At 39.0% G+C, this 15,035-nt stretch overlaps 1 protein-coding gene across 12 annotated transcripts in view; it reads right to left on the bottom strand.

Annotated features, from left to right (window-relative positions):
- CALD1 (caldesmon 1) overlaps positions 1–15,035 on the bottom strand; it is a 193,841-nt gene that overhangs the window by 141,008 nt on the left and 37,798 nt on the right. For 6 of the 12 annotated variants that reach the window (XM_080600216.1, XM_080600215.1, XM_080600219.1 and 3 more), the window contains one exon: positions 11,635–11,719. The exons of 5 other annotated variants lie outside the window; for them this stretch is intronic. The gene's annotated coding sequence lies outside the window, so the exon portion shown is untranslated. Of the gene's footprint in view, positions 1–469; positions 614–11,634; positions 11,720–15,035 lie in introns of all 12 variants that reach the window. One more of the 12 variants, XM_080600226.1, reaches the window with a different exon arrangement.

The raw sequence follows: 15,035 nt of genomic DNA, 5'->3' as shown, positions 1-15,035 counted from the left end.
GCAAGTCTTTTATTCTCAGCACATTGACCACATTCACATTCAGCTTGACCCACACAGAGCTCCCTGTCTATGACAGAGTTCACCATGGATACTCTGGCTGGACACTCACACCTGGGAAAATAATGTAAAAAACTCATATTCTTCAAAAGATTAGAGACTTAATTATAGTAAGAAGTATTTTTTGAACTCTCACCGTTATCTTTCATTACAATACAAAGTTCAGTTCTGTATTTATTTAGCCTTTTATTTTCAGAGATTTTGCTCTACTGCAGAGTTATAACAGACACACTTTTTCATTTCCTCTTTCCTTTACAAAGTAGAAGTCGGCTCAAAATGAAGGTGAAAGAACGTATATGAACTTTTCATTACAAGGTTGCTATTCTGAATTCAGCATATTCAAACTGTGACAAGTGAATGTTAGGAACTGCCAATTGCTTTGCTACCAACGTACATGATGTTAAATTAATACCTGGGGGGGGAGGTACAGGTTGTCTTCCTCATTAGCATTCATCTGAGTGTCTAGGAAGCTTGCAGGAGGCCAAGTGTAAGGAGATCTGGATGATTCCCTCACTGCTATGGTAAATTCACTTCAAAGACTCCAAAAGTCTTTCAGCTGTGAAGTAACAAAGAGGATTAGAGAAACAAGTACCTTGCCTTAAGCTGTTCCTCTTCTGTGGAAGGAGTGTGGCTTCTACTCTAATAACATGTTATATTCCACGGGACTTGCTCCACTTTCAACAAAACATGTTTGCTCTTCTGTCATAGCGTTGCCACTTTCTTCTCAAGATTTCTAAAACCAGATATTAAAAATGAATATGAAGCACACCCATAGGTGCTAAAGAAACTTGGCTCCAGATCCATCCTGCTCTCCTGAAGTGTTTTTCTAATTGCTGTTCTCCTAATGACTTTCAAAAACTCACTGAAGCATTTCATATGCATTTCCCTCACTGCTCTAGGGCTTGCCTCCCTATTTCAGCCTATTTTGTTTTTCAGTTTGACATCTCCCATGAAGCCACTTGGTCATAATGTGCCTGAATATATTTGCAACCTAAGTCATTTTATTAAAAAGAATAAGATTCTTCATTGATACATATTTTGCTATTAATTGCTTAAAAAAATCCTATAAAGGGAACTGTGAGTAAAGGCACTCTCGAATAGTGTCAAGACATGCAAAAACAGGCAATGTTCAGTTTAGAGAATTCTAAATGTATAGGCCAGATCTCTCCAAAAGTCATATTAGTTTGGTAATTGGTTTCACAAACACTAGATAGTGAACTACTAAACGAGGCAGTAGTTCTCAGTTCTTATAATAGATAAATAAAACCCAACACACAGGGCTGATAGCGTATTTCACTGGAGAAATAATGTCATATGGCTCTAAACACAGCAATTACAAATAATGCTCCCTTTTTAACACGTACTGACTGATCAGTTCCCAGCTAGAGTCCTGAGTCCATCTGCAAGTACATCACTTTGGGAAAGCTGGGGAATTGGAAGAGGGTCCAGAAGAGGACAACAGATGTTATCAGAGGTCTAGATGACACAGCCCCCATGGAGAGGTTGGAAAGGTTGGGTGTGCTGAGCCTAAAAGACATGGTAAGTGTCCTCATATATGTTAAGGGAGAAGAGAATGACAAAGTCTTCATATCCACTGAGGGAAGGACAAAACATAACATAAATTAGATGGGTAATCTAAACCTTGAAACTAGCAGTTTCCCTGTCACTTAAGACACTAGGAGAAACTATGTGAGGAGAAGGATAATTAAACACCATTACAGGTCAACTGAGGAAAACCGTAAAGCTCTGCATGGGACAGTTTCAGAACAGAGTACACCACTCAAAAATCATTTAAGTAGGAACCTCTCGTTTGGGCTAATAGGATAGATTGGATTACTTACCAACATTTTCTCTAGCCTAGAATTTGTATTTTGCAATACCACCTGCCAGAATTTCAGTATAAGTGCTATGCATGTGTCTTGAACAAGAACAGCAGTAAGCTGGAGCTCATCAAAAGACCACAGGAAGGGAAAGGAAGTGCACAGTCATTACCTTATCCACAGAAGCACTTGCAGAGAAAGATTCCTAAAGATTCGCCTGGCAAGTCAGTATGTCCTCATAGCCAAAAGTTATCCAAAATCAATGACATGTAACAAAACCAGAACCCAAAATACTGACTGTGGACACCGTGTTAACCATAGATAACAATCAAATCAATGTACAAAACCCCAACCTAATGCCAGATTGGAATAGCTATAGAAGTATAATGAACTCAAGATGCAGACTTTTTTTTTTTAATTTATTTTTGCCAAGAGTACAGTTTTAAAGTCCATTAACTCCATTTCTTCTCCTTAAAGCAAAAATATCCGAATATCTGAAAATTCAGAGAGACTTTAAAGAGATACAACGGCCGGTTACTAGCTTTGACATTTACTGAGTGACTATTTCCTGCCCATGAAAATCTCCCCCTAACTACTACTATTTTCACTGAAAATTCTCTGCATATTTAATTTACTTATACTATTCCTTTTATTATTGAGCTCTGCTCTGTTATTTTTATTTGGATCATGAGAATAACATCAGCGATAACCGTTGTGGCTGCTGTCCGACCAACTTCAGTATCCTGACTCCAACAGTGGCTATGAGGTATTCAGAAGAAGATAAACCCATGATTCAACGATCAGATTGTGCAATAACAAGTAGGATAAGACAGGTGAATTCTTTTCCAAATCCCTCAGCATTCAGCTTCCACTCTGGAGCATGAGACCTGCTTACCCTTAACTTCACAGGCACATCCACACTTTTTATTAAGTCATAAAACAAAATCTTTTATATCCAAGCTACTTCATCATCTTGCCAAGAATTTGATTAACTAAAATTCTGGAACAGATAAAGGGGAAAAAATGCAGCAGTAGAAGGACTTTTCCCCAAAACACAAAGTAGTAGTAACTCCTCAGTCCACTCTGTTACATAACAGAGTGAGGCATATGAAAGGAGGTTTACAGAAAAAAAAAAAATCCAAAGCAACACTCCAGTTCTGTCCCAAGAAGAACATAAGTGAGCCAGAATCGATCAGTGCTTCAAAATAGCTGCCTTCATACACAATTGGAGGTTGGATCCAGAACACACTCAGATCTCAGCTTCATAGTGCTGGCTCACCTCTAGGAAAACAAATAAAACCCCAAAATCTCCTACTGCTTTATTTTGAAATTCATTGAAGCCTTTGAAGTTTGGGTCCATGCTATGGCCAGCTCATCTAGACTTGTGTGCAGGCTTAGAACAGACCTGAATTCCATGTGGGCCCATCCACCTCACCTTACTGCTGTCACAGGCATTTTCACTTCATACAGGTGAATCCCTTAGCATAAATCACCTGACATTAAAAAGAGCTGGATGTGAGGGTCCAAGACCCTCCTAGTTTAAAGCAAAACCGTCTTTTGCCTATAACTGGGTAGCTCAACTTAATACTTAGGCGACTGTGGGGTTTACTAAGTCAGCACTGGAAGACCTTTGTGGTGACCAGGCTCCAAACCCAGATCTCTTCTAAACAATTGAGCTAGTTGTGAGACTAACAACAACAGTACTATGGCAAGAAGGATTTCTGCAAATGCTGTTCAGACCCAGCTAAATACAGGCTACACTTTCAGCAAGTGCAATGTGCATCTCTATTTTCTGTGTTGTTACTCAGGCACAATCTCCTGTCCCTACTGAGGAAACACTGTCTTCTACTCATAACTATCTATGGTTATGTCCTTAGTCTAGTCAAATGTAAATTTTATACAACTTTTTTATTTTCATAAGTGGTCATTTAGGGGGTTGCTTGATTAGGATGTTTTTCTGTTTGTTCACTTTATTTGCAAGCTGGACAGTGTAGAGAGAAGACATTTACATCTGAGTCAGAACCTCGAATGTTCCTCTTATATTTAAAGCTGGATCACAGTTCAGATGAAACAATGCCAACATTTTCAAATTGCCCTCAGAAGATTTTAGCTGGAATATCTTCTAGACAGTAGCTTTTCTTGGGAAGTTCACCTTAGGCCAAAATCCAGTAGAAGTGTTTTGTGCAAGAATTGAACTGCAGCCCTGAACTAGAGCTCCTTTATGTGCAAGATATAAAATTGGAAAAGGGGAATGAAAGTGTTTCTGACTCCACCCCTTCCCTATTTCTTTTGAGTGAATTCAGCACCAGGGGTGCATTTCCATCTTTTTTGTCTAATCTGATGTGTGGTGGGAAATGCAGAATAGTCACCTGTAACCTCCTCCATCCCCCAAGAGCAGATGCACCTTAGCACATCTTCCTTGCATTTTTCTAAACTTTCATACACCTTTCACTCCTAAACTATAGCTGTGGTCTATAGCAAAAGCCTTCACCTGGGCAGTAACTTCAACACTACTGGTTTTGTAATCTTTGAACTGCCAGATTATAACCAGCTATATACACTTGAACCATCCCTAAGAAAACTCTTTTTCCCTATTACATTTACCACCAACATTTACTTCCAAATATAAATGTAGCTTAGTAAAACTGTAAATCACTGATGTATTTTTACGCCTCAGGGACCATTACTGCAAATTTCCCAACTCTCATAAACATTACCACTCCTGATTAAAAAGACTTCCCATGAATCAGCCTGGCTCGCAAGTATGTTACAACACTCAAAGAGCTCTTCACAAGGTATGTACCACCAATAACACCAGCTACTCACAAATTAACATCAACTGGATATTTCTGCAGTTAAAACTTCACCAGCTTTGTATTTCACAGAGACGATGGGCAGAGGAGAGTTGGATAAATCTGCTTCCGCCTGCATCTGCTTCATGCAGCGGGGTCTGACACAGTTTTCTTTAATCCACTACATCCATATGCTGTGCCAGGAAGTGGATTACCAGCCTGGGTTCAGAAGAAGCATTTGTCACGTGTCACCATTTACATGAGTTCGGAGTATATGTAAAATTAATGTTTTATTCTCTCCATGCTCCACTCCTAGCTCTGCTGTATTTTTATTCTTTTTTTTTTTTTTATAATATTGCATTTATACTGCACTGATACAAACACACCTAGACAAAAGACAGGCTTGCTTCTTTTTTCAAGATTTTCAGATTTTCAGCTGATTGCATGCTTGCTTCTTCAGGTCTCTTAAAATAAAAATCAACAGCTGGGCAAAACAAAGCAAATTTGGACACGTTAAGATGTGTTCTCAGTGGTCATCTATTGAACTTTGCAGGGGCTACACTTGACAAAGTTCATCCTCTTCATTTGATTTAGTTCTCCTCTTTGTTTAGCAAAGAAGGTGAAAAATGGTTATGCACAAACAATTTTTGATGATAGTGCTCCTCAGTTTCCTCAAGCCTGGACAACATAAGCCTACAGGTCATATAATGTGGTTTGCTGCAGCCTCTCACCCAGGTATGTTACTTTTCCACTTCTATATATTTTCCAGATCATGTACAAACTTATGCTGACCCTCACAGCAGCCTTACAAAATACAGCTATTATAGTGTTATCTTCTAACATATATGGACACAGGAGCCAAGAGGTTAAATGACTCTGATAAGATCACGCACCATCAGCAGAAAACAGGGTCAGAACTCACAGGATGATTCCAGCCTCCCGACAACATAGGCCTGTCTTTAGCTACAAACTCAGGGCACGTCCCAGCCCTTTCTGCATCTTTGAAAGGTGTCATCAAAATTTGAAAGCAAACAGCTCAAAGGGTTTAAAGCTGGACATGTTTGTTCCAGGCTCTTAAGAGTATACATCACATTGGAGCATGATGTGGTAGCAAAAAGAGTTCAAGGAATATTAAAGGAAATATAAAGGCAACCGCACAGGGCAAAAAGGTAGTATTCCTAACAGCTCTGTGGTGATCACACCTGGAATACCTCACTCAGCTGTGGCGAACTCATTTCCTGAATGATAACAATCCAGAGGAAGATGACAAGAGAGCCATAAAGAACGTTAGGTAAGCAGAGAAGGACTGACCTACAGAAAGGAATTAAAAAGAGCTAAGGATGCATTGCCCAACTAAATCCTGAGAAGTGGATGTGACAACTGTCTACACATATTAGAAGAGCATTAGCAAAGGCAGAGAATGATTTTATAGTGAAGCAAAAGTGAACAACTACATGCAGTAGTATTAAATTGAAAATCATGAAAACATTCATCAAAAGATAATTTTAATAGCAAAATCTACTAGACTGTGAGGTAGACCTAATAATACCTTAACTAACACTCCCACTTCTCAAACTCTGGTCTTTTAAGAACACAAAACTTGACAGCTAACTCTTGAAAAAAAATCTATTTTGAAATTTTTAGTTGAAAACAAGTTTTGAAATTTCCCAAATAAAATCGCTAACCCCAGTTGGAGGGATTTCAGACATCCTTAACCCTGAGGCATTACAGATACGTCTGAGTCATTGCATTTGTGCTTCCCCAGGTATAAGCTTCAATTTTGATTGGATTCTCCCAGACACAAGTGGACCAGCCCATGACTGTGTCCCACAGCAAGGCATTCACCAGTGGATCCTGTCTCACCTAACCATCCTGAAGAAAAATCACAAAAATAAATGCTGGATCCTATTCCAGCATTTATTCGGATGATTTGCAATGATAAGAGAACTAAACAACTCAGTATTTAGTGTCTTCTGCTTCTCCTCATTTTCTCCAGGACACAGCGCAGAAGGGGACCTTGCTGACAGTCCATCAGGGTGGAAAAGGCTCCGTCTGCCAAACCTGAGCAAACCACCACGTAACAGTTTAAAGAGTCTCTCATCCACTTGTTTGTCCTGCCTTAATGAGTCTGCCAACAAGAATGGGTATGCTTGTGCCTTAGCCAGTCAGGTTCACTGCACTCCTGTTTTTCACCCGAATAACAGCATAATGTTTAACTATTAGGCTTTTATTGAGGTCAAGATCAATGGATGAAAAGCACAAGGGAGCCACACATTTCTTTTATAATAATGTCAACTTGTGAACTTGTGATTCCTTTGTCTTAGGAAACACCCTTTTTTTTTTTTTGCTATCAAAATTTAATGTCAAATTTTAAAGGGTTCAATTTGTCTTACTTTATTAAACCTGCAATCCTTAAGAAAAACAGTGGCTTTCTACTCCATGAAATATGTGCACAAACAATAAGTACATCAAAAGCCTATTGCTTGCTGGCCAATTTCCATATAACCTAATATGGTTAAGAAAACGTTTGACTGGATCCCAGAGCCGAGTGCCAAACTTAACAACTCTGCAGTAAGCAGAGTGCCACAGAGCCCTCTGCTTATCCTCACTGTAATTTCACTTTGGTGCAGTTACTACCTATTCACATGAACTAGACCATAATTGTACTTCTACACAGTTAACAAAACACAGACACTTTCACTCTCTGTCCCCTGCCAACGGAGATTAACACTAGCTGCCGTATAAGGATTTTGGAGATGGAAGCTCCTTGGAGTGCTTCCCTTTCGGGCTAGATATATTAAGGAAATCCTGGGTTTCCCAAGGATATAAAAGAACATGCACTGTATGAGGCACTCTGGTGTTTATGTAAACATCCCAGAAAGAGGATGTTTACATACTCTTGCTCCAGTGCAAGAATACACTTTCTATATTTACAGCTAATGTACACATTAGAGCTTTACCAACATCCAATTCTATATGAACTCTCTCTGGCTACTGCTGCTGTTTATGAAACTTGGCAAGGTGCAGATTGCTTACTTGCTTCCATCTGAGCCCACCACAAAATAAACCTTGTCCACTATGTGTTTCTTGCATTTCCCTCTGTCAAATGCCATTTAGCAGCAAGGTTTAGGATTTTTTTTAATAGATGAGACAAAAAAGGGTGACAACACAAATGAAAGACTGACTTTGATCATGTCATTAAGTCACACTTCAGTCCTCTCACTCTCAAATCTAACACCGCTGAAAGCATTGTGAAGAATGATAACAGGGATTTGGTGACAAAGGAAAAATGGATCACTGAGCTTATATCAGCAAAACGAGTCACTTCAGGCATTAGAAGAACAATGCTACCTTGATTATGCAAAAGGGTTAGACAGCCTCTCCCAGATCATTTCCTATGAGATCATACACAGACTTGGAAACAGAGGGGACTGGTTTCAGGAAGTTTGGAAGCCTTTTATGGATTATATTAACCAGGCACAGGCTGTTCCCAAAAAGTGATTGTACATCAAATTCCAGTACTGCCACATGCCCTTGGTTGGAATGACTTTAGCGTATATGATAGTGCTAATAAACACCAGAGAAGCAGCAACTCTGTCATTCAATCCCTGTGATTTGGTTTTTTATTATTATTATTTTTGAAAGGAAGAGGTACTAGTTATATTTTTCTAGGTGTGGACAGCACTCAGTAAAAAAAATGTACATTAAACAAGATGTAAAATAATAAAATTCAAGAAAAAATGTTGAAATTAGTAAATGACTGTTAGTTTTGACTAGTTTACAATGAGATATTTGTTAGGTTCCCTAAGCTTTAAAGCATCCTATAGAGGTTAGCCACAACTTTGTAAAAAGCTAGATAACTGTCTTACATAGGCAGAAAAAATGCTACACTACAAGATTTTGGAATGATACTCAATTAACTATTAGAGGCTCATTTTGACTTTTCCTCTACAGTAAGTAATAGAAAAATATGTCTATACAAAACCACATCCGTGTTTGAAAAAGAACTTATTTGTGCTATTTGAGATCTTAGCTAATGGATTTACTATCAAACACATTTTTCAGTCAGTTTAATTACCATTCTTCCCCAATACAGAAAGTTAGAAAGAAAATCAGTGACTGCACTCCTCTAAGAATTAATGCTGTGCATTTTCTAATTTTCTGAATTTCACATCTATCTATCATTGCCCTGGCAATATGTATGAACAAGGCAGATGCCTCATATACTAGGACTGCCCTGTGGTTCCAAGCAGACCCATGAGTCCATAAGCACACCTCTAAGACACTGACTGTTTGGAAGTGTCAAGGCATTACAAAGACTCTGCCCTTCAGCCTCTTTAGTGAGGCAATGCAAGGCTTATTCACCCCTTCAGTTTCACGTTAATTCTTCAGTGATGCATAAATTGTGTGCTGAGCTCTCTAAGGCCTGTGACTGCAAGATGCTGAATTTCACTGTGGGAGGCAAGTTAATCTGTTAATTAAACTAGCTAACAATCACCTCCTTTGTAGCATTGATATTACCAGATTTCATTCTCAGTTGTAAGTAATGCAACTTTTTTTTTTTTTCAAGCAGTGGATCTCAAAGAAAAGTAATAGTCTTCCCTTCTGTCTGTAGACAGTAGAAGAGAGAAATGGATAAAGGCAGTTATTTGCCCATACCCAGTCAGTCGTTCAACAGCAGAGCCTCCTGCACCCCAGTTAAGCGCTTCTCTCCACCAGTTGTCCTTTCTCCTACCACCTGCACAGGTTGAATGTGGATATAGTCTACATGATTGCTGCTGTGGCTGCAGAATCAAAACACTTAGAATAATTATTTCCCTTGGGACATACTGCCATTTATTGTCTGAAATAAGACATCTTTGTTCTTCTTTGGAAAGAAGAGCAAAAGGAGACACCTGAGCACAGGAATGAAAAATTCTCAATACATCAAATACCATTATTTGCTATCTGCTTAATGATAACTCTGTGCCAAATAGGATGCAACAGTTTTAAAGACAGCCATCGCCTTTGCTCAGCTTAGGGAATAATAACCCACGATGCAGTCTCCCAGGAATCCATCCTTAGAGCCTTGTCCATCATTATTTGTAACTAAATAAGTGTTAGAAGGATCCACATCTTTTGTCCTGAAAAAGCAAGACCTTTGACCTTAACATTTCTTTGGAAAGTGCTTCAGAGAAGACTGTTACTCTGCAACAATGTTTCCTTCCGTTAACATTTCGTCTTAAAATATATGGCCCAAAGGAGGAACACTAGACCTCAAATATACCACAAATATGGACAAGTCTGCCTGCAAGCATTTGGAGGCTGGGAATCTGCCCAAAACATATCCTTACAGAACTAACCAGCTCTCTGTTAGCCAGCATAGTGAATGACCTCAAAAAATAATTCTGCTTATATGCCTTCACTGGGGCAGCTCACCGACTGCATAATACATTGTTTTCCACTGCTTAAGGATAAATTATTCCTGAGGCCTGGAACTGAAGACTCTACAGTTCTACCTGCAAATCAAATATGTGTGGGATCCAATACTGTCCAACTATCATTAATAGGTTTCTCCTGGTTTTAGCTCTGTCTCCCCTTGCCCTCATCTCCCACCCCAGGCTGCAATAGCCAGAGCTCAGAAGAGCAGGCACATTACGGCTGACCACACAAACTCAGTGTGCTGTCAGGGCTCTGACAAAGAGAGACAGTGGGAGAGGGCTGTGGTGAACTCTAGTTATCATGAAGGGCTGACTAGAAAAGTAAGTGGCACTGATGGGCAATATGATTTGAAGGCAAGGCTTTGTCTGCTCCTCACTCACTAGAAGCAAATGCAGACACAGCCATCAGCTCTGCCATGTAAAGCACTGTGACTTCTTAGGATGCTCACAAAAAAAATCAAGATCAAGTCTGTGATACTCCTCGTCCAAGCCCTTGACAGTGGTCCTGACACTTCAGAGAGGTCTTCAGCAAACTCCACCATAAGGCAGATTAGCCATTCAAGGCAAGTCCATTCTTCATCAAAGTTGGCTTCGTCACTTCAGTTTTAAATCCCGTTTAATTGTTTTCCTTAGTGATCACTACTGTAAGTCTGCACTGTATTACTATTTTATAGAAATGTCCCATCCTTTTGGATCAGTGTGGTAATAAAATTTGCTACATGACATAACTTCCACCTGTGTAGTCAGAACAGTGGAGTTCCCTCACTTGGAGCAATTTGCACTAAACTGCAATTTTAAAACAAGTATAGCCTGAGAACATTTATTATTAGCAAGACTCTTATCAAGCATTGAAGCAACAATCTTTTGAAAGGCAAATCTCCTCCCACCTGGCAAGCAGAAATATTTTACATGTACCTATCAAACTAAAACCAGGACACCCAGAGAATGTAGTCATTGGCTTTACTAACATATTCAGCAATATTACCTTAATGACATATAATAGTCTCCATATTAATAATTTTTCAATAGCAGAAAGACAATTATAGCTGCTGAGCTGAAATAATTATCTGTGTACGCAACTGATGTGAGCATAAAAAGATCGTCATGCATATATTTAATGACAAAGACAAATGAGAGTTAGTCTTGCCAAAGGAAGAAATGTTCCTTTCCAAATTCACGTAGTGTCCAGGGACCACAAGAGCCACAGCATGGAAGAATTTCTCTGGTCTAGATTATCAAGCACATACCTACAATCCTTGACATACAAAACACCATCAAAAGGAAATGTCAGGTGGAAGACTCCCACATACCCTGTTTCTGACAGTCAGTTCAACCAAGGACTAGCAGAAAGTATCTTCCCAGTGTGTTAAATTAAGCAGTACACTAACGAGCCCAGAACAGTCTATTTCCACACCAGACCTTGAGTTCTGATGAAAACTAAGCTAAAACCAAAGTGCTGCTCACAATAATAATTCTCAAATGAACAGTAAATACCTTTCTAAATATAGAAAAACACACAATATAAACATTAATAGTATATCTCACCAGTTACGATGTCCCTGAGCCTGGAAGATGCTGCCTCTTCAGCTCGCAAGGGATTCTTTGAGTAACCAAAGGATTATCACAGGCACTGGAAAGACAGAAGTGTTTATGGATGGGAATGAAGAGTGCACAAAAGACAGAAGAGTTTTACAGTAAGGATGATTTAGAAAGCAGAAAATCAGATCTTAATCCTTGCTGTGGTTGCTAGGTACTGTTGTACCACTGACTAAACTGGCTTGCAGCTCCTTAATTTTCTCCAGCAACTCCTCCGTGAGGAACAAGGAAATCCCAACTGAGAAAGGGTAGTTCTGGCAAATTCTGCATTATGCATATCTGAAGTCCAATTAAGGGAAAAGAGTGGCTTCCACCTGCAGGGAAAGCTACTCCATGCACCTGATCCATGCTCCCATGACTGTAACCCAATCGCAACGGAATGCAAACCTGAGAACACCTTGGGAAGCATCAGTATCAAAGCTGAGAGTTTTAATAGCTGAACTGCAGCGATTAATATGGATCCAAACCTGATTATTCCCTCATGATTCATTTTATTAAAAATATCTGAGGGAATTCCCTGTTTGTTTTGGCTGTAGATCAGCATGGTTCCTTGATTGCTGGCTGCCTTCAGTCAAAGATGCAAAAATGTTTGGCTTTTTCCACATAGCCACTGGAGTGCATTTACACAGTTTTCAGTGGCAGCTTGTTTGTCTTTACAGGTACTTAGCCACTTTGTGACTGTTAAAGCAATAGAACAACCACCTCCAATTAATAGCCAGGATAAATGATAACAGTTTTGGCTGTGTGCGGTTAAGACTGGAAATTGCCTCTGAGAGATGCCTGAGCAGGAGGACTGGAGGGAGATGCTTGGGGAATAGACTTGGAAATCCCACGTGGAATGAGGTAAACCAGCTGGAAAACTGCTCGGGGCGCTAGGGGCTCCCGTTCTCTTTCATCCATAATGGTGGCAAAAAAACAAACTTCAAACGTCTGTACACCCAAAAGACAAAAGGCTGGTATCTTAAGGTCCAAAGCACCTTTACTTTTCTAGTGAAGAAAGATATCTTAAAAATGAGCTGGCTTCACAAGCAACCTTTAATTAGACAAATACAGAGTTTACCTTTCTTCTCCACTTAACACAATCAGCATATGTGTTCAAGAGTATTAGATTAACCAGCTTGAGCAGGAGATTTGACTAAGCTCTACAAGACCACCTTGGAAATTATATGATGCTTCTTTCAGTGATGGTGTGTATTTTTGCACTGTTCTTCTTAATCCATAAACAGGGGTTTTGTGGGGTTGTACTTATCTTAGAGGATTTGGGGGGCTTTGCTTATAATCCTATACTGCCTGTCAAATGAGTTTTTTTTTAAGATAGTATGTGATGGAAGGATGGGGGAATCAAAATCTCAAAAATAAATACAGTACTGTGCTCCACCATGACTGAACACAACTTGTACCCTTATTGTTTTACCAAAAAAAATGAAACATTTCTGTTGGTCCAAGAACTGCCAAGACAGAAAATAGCAGCCATGTCCAGCTGAGGCAGCAGTTCCTGCAATAAACTACTCTGGACCTTCCTAAGACAGCATTGCAGTAAGTGCTGAAGCACCCCATGCTTTCGGAGGTGCATCAAATCCAGCATAGCTAGGTAAAGGAATACAGATTCTCTGAGCATCACAGAGGTCCAGGTTTCTGGATTATCTCAGCTTCAGTAAAGCTCCTATTAAAAGCAATAGCAGCTGAATCTGCTAATCTGGAGAAAAATCTAGAGCCATCTTTGCACCAATAAAATACATAAATACTCCGGTCATTTATAAAATCCAAGGACTGACATGGCTCTCAAGAGTCATGCAGCTTCCCTAAGTGATCCAGTTCTTTCAGGAGTAATTCAGCTTTTGCATTACTTGCTCTACATAGTTCACTCTAGCCATGAAATACAAAAATGCACTATCATTTACATATGATGAGGAAAATGAAATCTGAAGGTGCAATATAGCAGAGCTAAGCAGCATTAACTTCTGGAACTTCCTGGTTGCTGAGATATTTCAGAGATAAAGCTCCAAAGGTGGACATTAGTCTTAATCAGAAGAACATCTAATTTCCATTGCTTTCATTTAGGCTTGTTTCCTGTGATATGTTAATGTCGGCACCTCATTCTTAAGTGCCCAGATTCACAAGGTGCTTAAGCATGCTCCTAACCAACCAAACAAGATTACTTATCTACTTAAAGTTAGGCACACATTTGTTGAGACAGAGCCAAAATATACATGCACATACATATACCTGACCACGTATATATTTTTCTTCCATAGGCTGTTTTTATTCTGTAGTCCAAAATGCAGTAGCAAATATATATATATATAATAAAGTTCCATTATGCCACTTCTTCAAGAATTCCTCAGTAAAACTCAGTGACGAAGTTAACATATTTTACATAATTTAATTTCTAGTTACGATGGAATTTGCAATGCATAACATCTGTATTTGTGCCCTCAAAGATACCAAAACCTGAATTCTCTTCTAAAAAGCAACAATAATGAAACATCTCTCTGAAAGACCTTGCAAATTAGTGACCACCAATGACTAGGCAGGATATGAAGCAGAAGAACAGTTTAACCACTTGTAAATGTACTTTTACTGCTTCATACCAAATAGCCTCTAAAATATTAAATGCAAGAGACACCATCAACAAGTTAGTTTGCTGGAGGATGAACAGAATTGATTAGATTTACACAATCTCTGGACGCCATACCTACTGAAAAGCTGAGAGGGCTTCAAAGAATTATCTTGCATTTCTTTCCTAAATAAGGCTAAACTATGAGACAAATGGATTTCCCTATCTATTTCTTCAGTCTTTCCTGTAGTCCATCTCACCAGTATACTTACTTACATACTGACCAACTATGAACAAAACTAAAATTACCAGGCTGGAGAAATAGAGGAATGGGTACAAAACCCAAACAGCAGAAGAATATAAACTTTCTCTTCCTCTTCATGTGATGAGTACTACCTTTCTTCCATAATTTTACAGCTAGAGATAGCTAATTCCAAACACAGAAGCAGACCATTTATATTTTTATAAGCAAACTGTATCTTTGTTTTTCCATTGTTCTTTTCCAAGATTAAATTACGTTCTTCCTAGGAAGGAGGAAATGGTCATTTTCCAGAAAATAAAGCCATTACGGCTTAGATCACAGAGCATCAATCTATCACAGTCTAATATTTTTGAGAAGTTCATTCCATTTCAATTTTATTTGACTACTATGGTATGCAAGCTGGCTTCTCTAGCATAGTCTCCCTTCCTCACAAATAGATAAATGGTACGCTATAAAATAATAATTTTTTAAAAAAAAGTCTTCTGAGTTAGTCCTTAAAACCCTAGGGTGCCTGTAAATTGTTCAGATTAA

Source organism: Anser brachyrhynchus (genome assembly GCF_964034855.1).
Source record: "Anser brachyrhynchus genome assembly, chromosome: 1".
NCBI classification, from domain to species: Eukaryota; Metazoa; Chordata; class Aves; order Anseriformes; family Anatidae; genus Anser; species Anser brachyrhynchus.
Note: the sequence above shows the minus strand (reverse complement) of the source record. Positions and strands in the feature narration are given on the sequence as shown.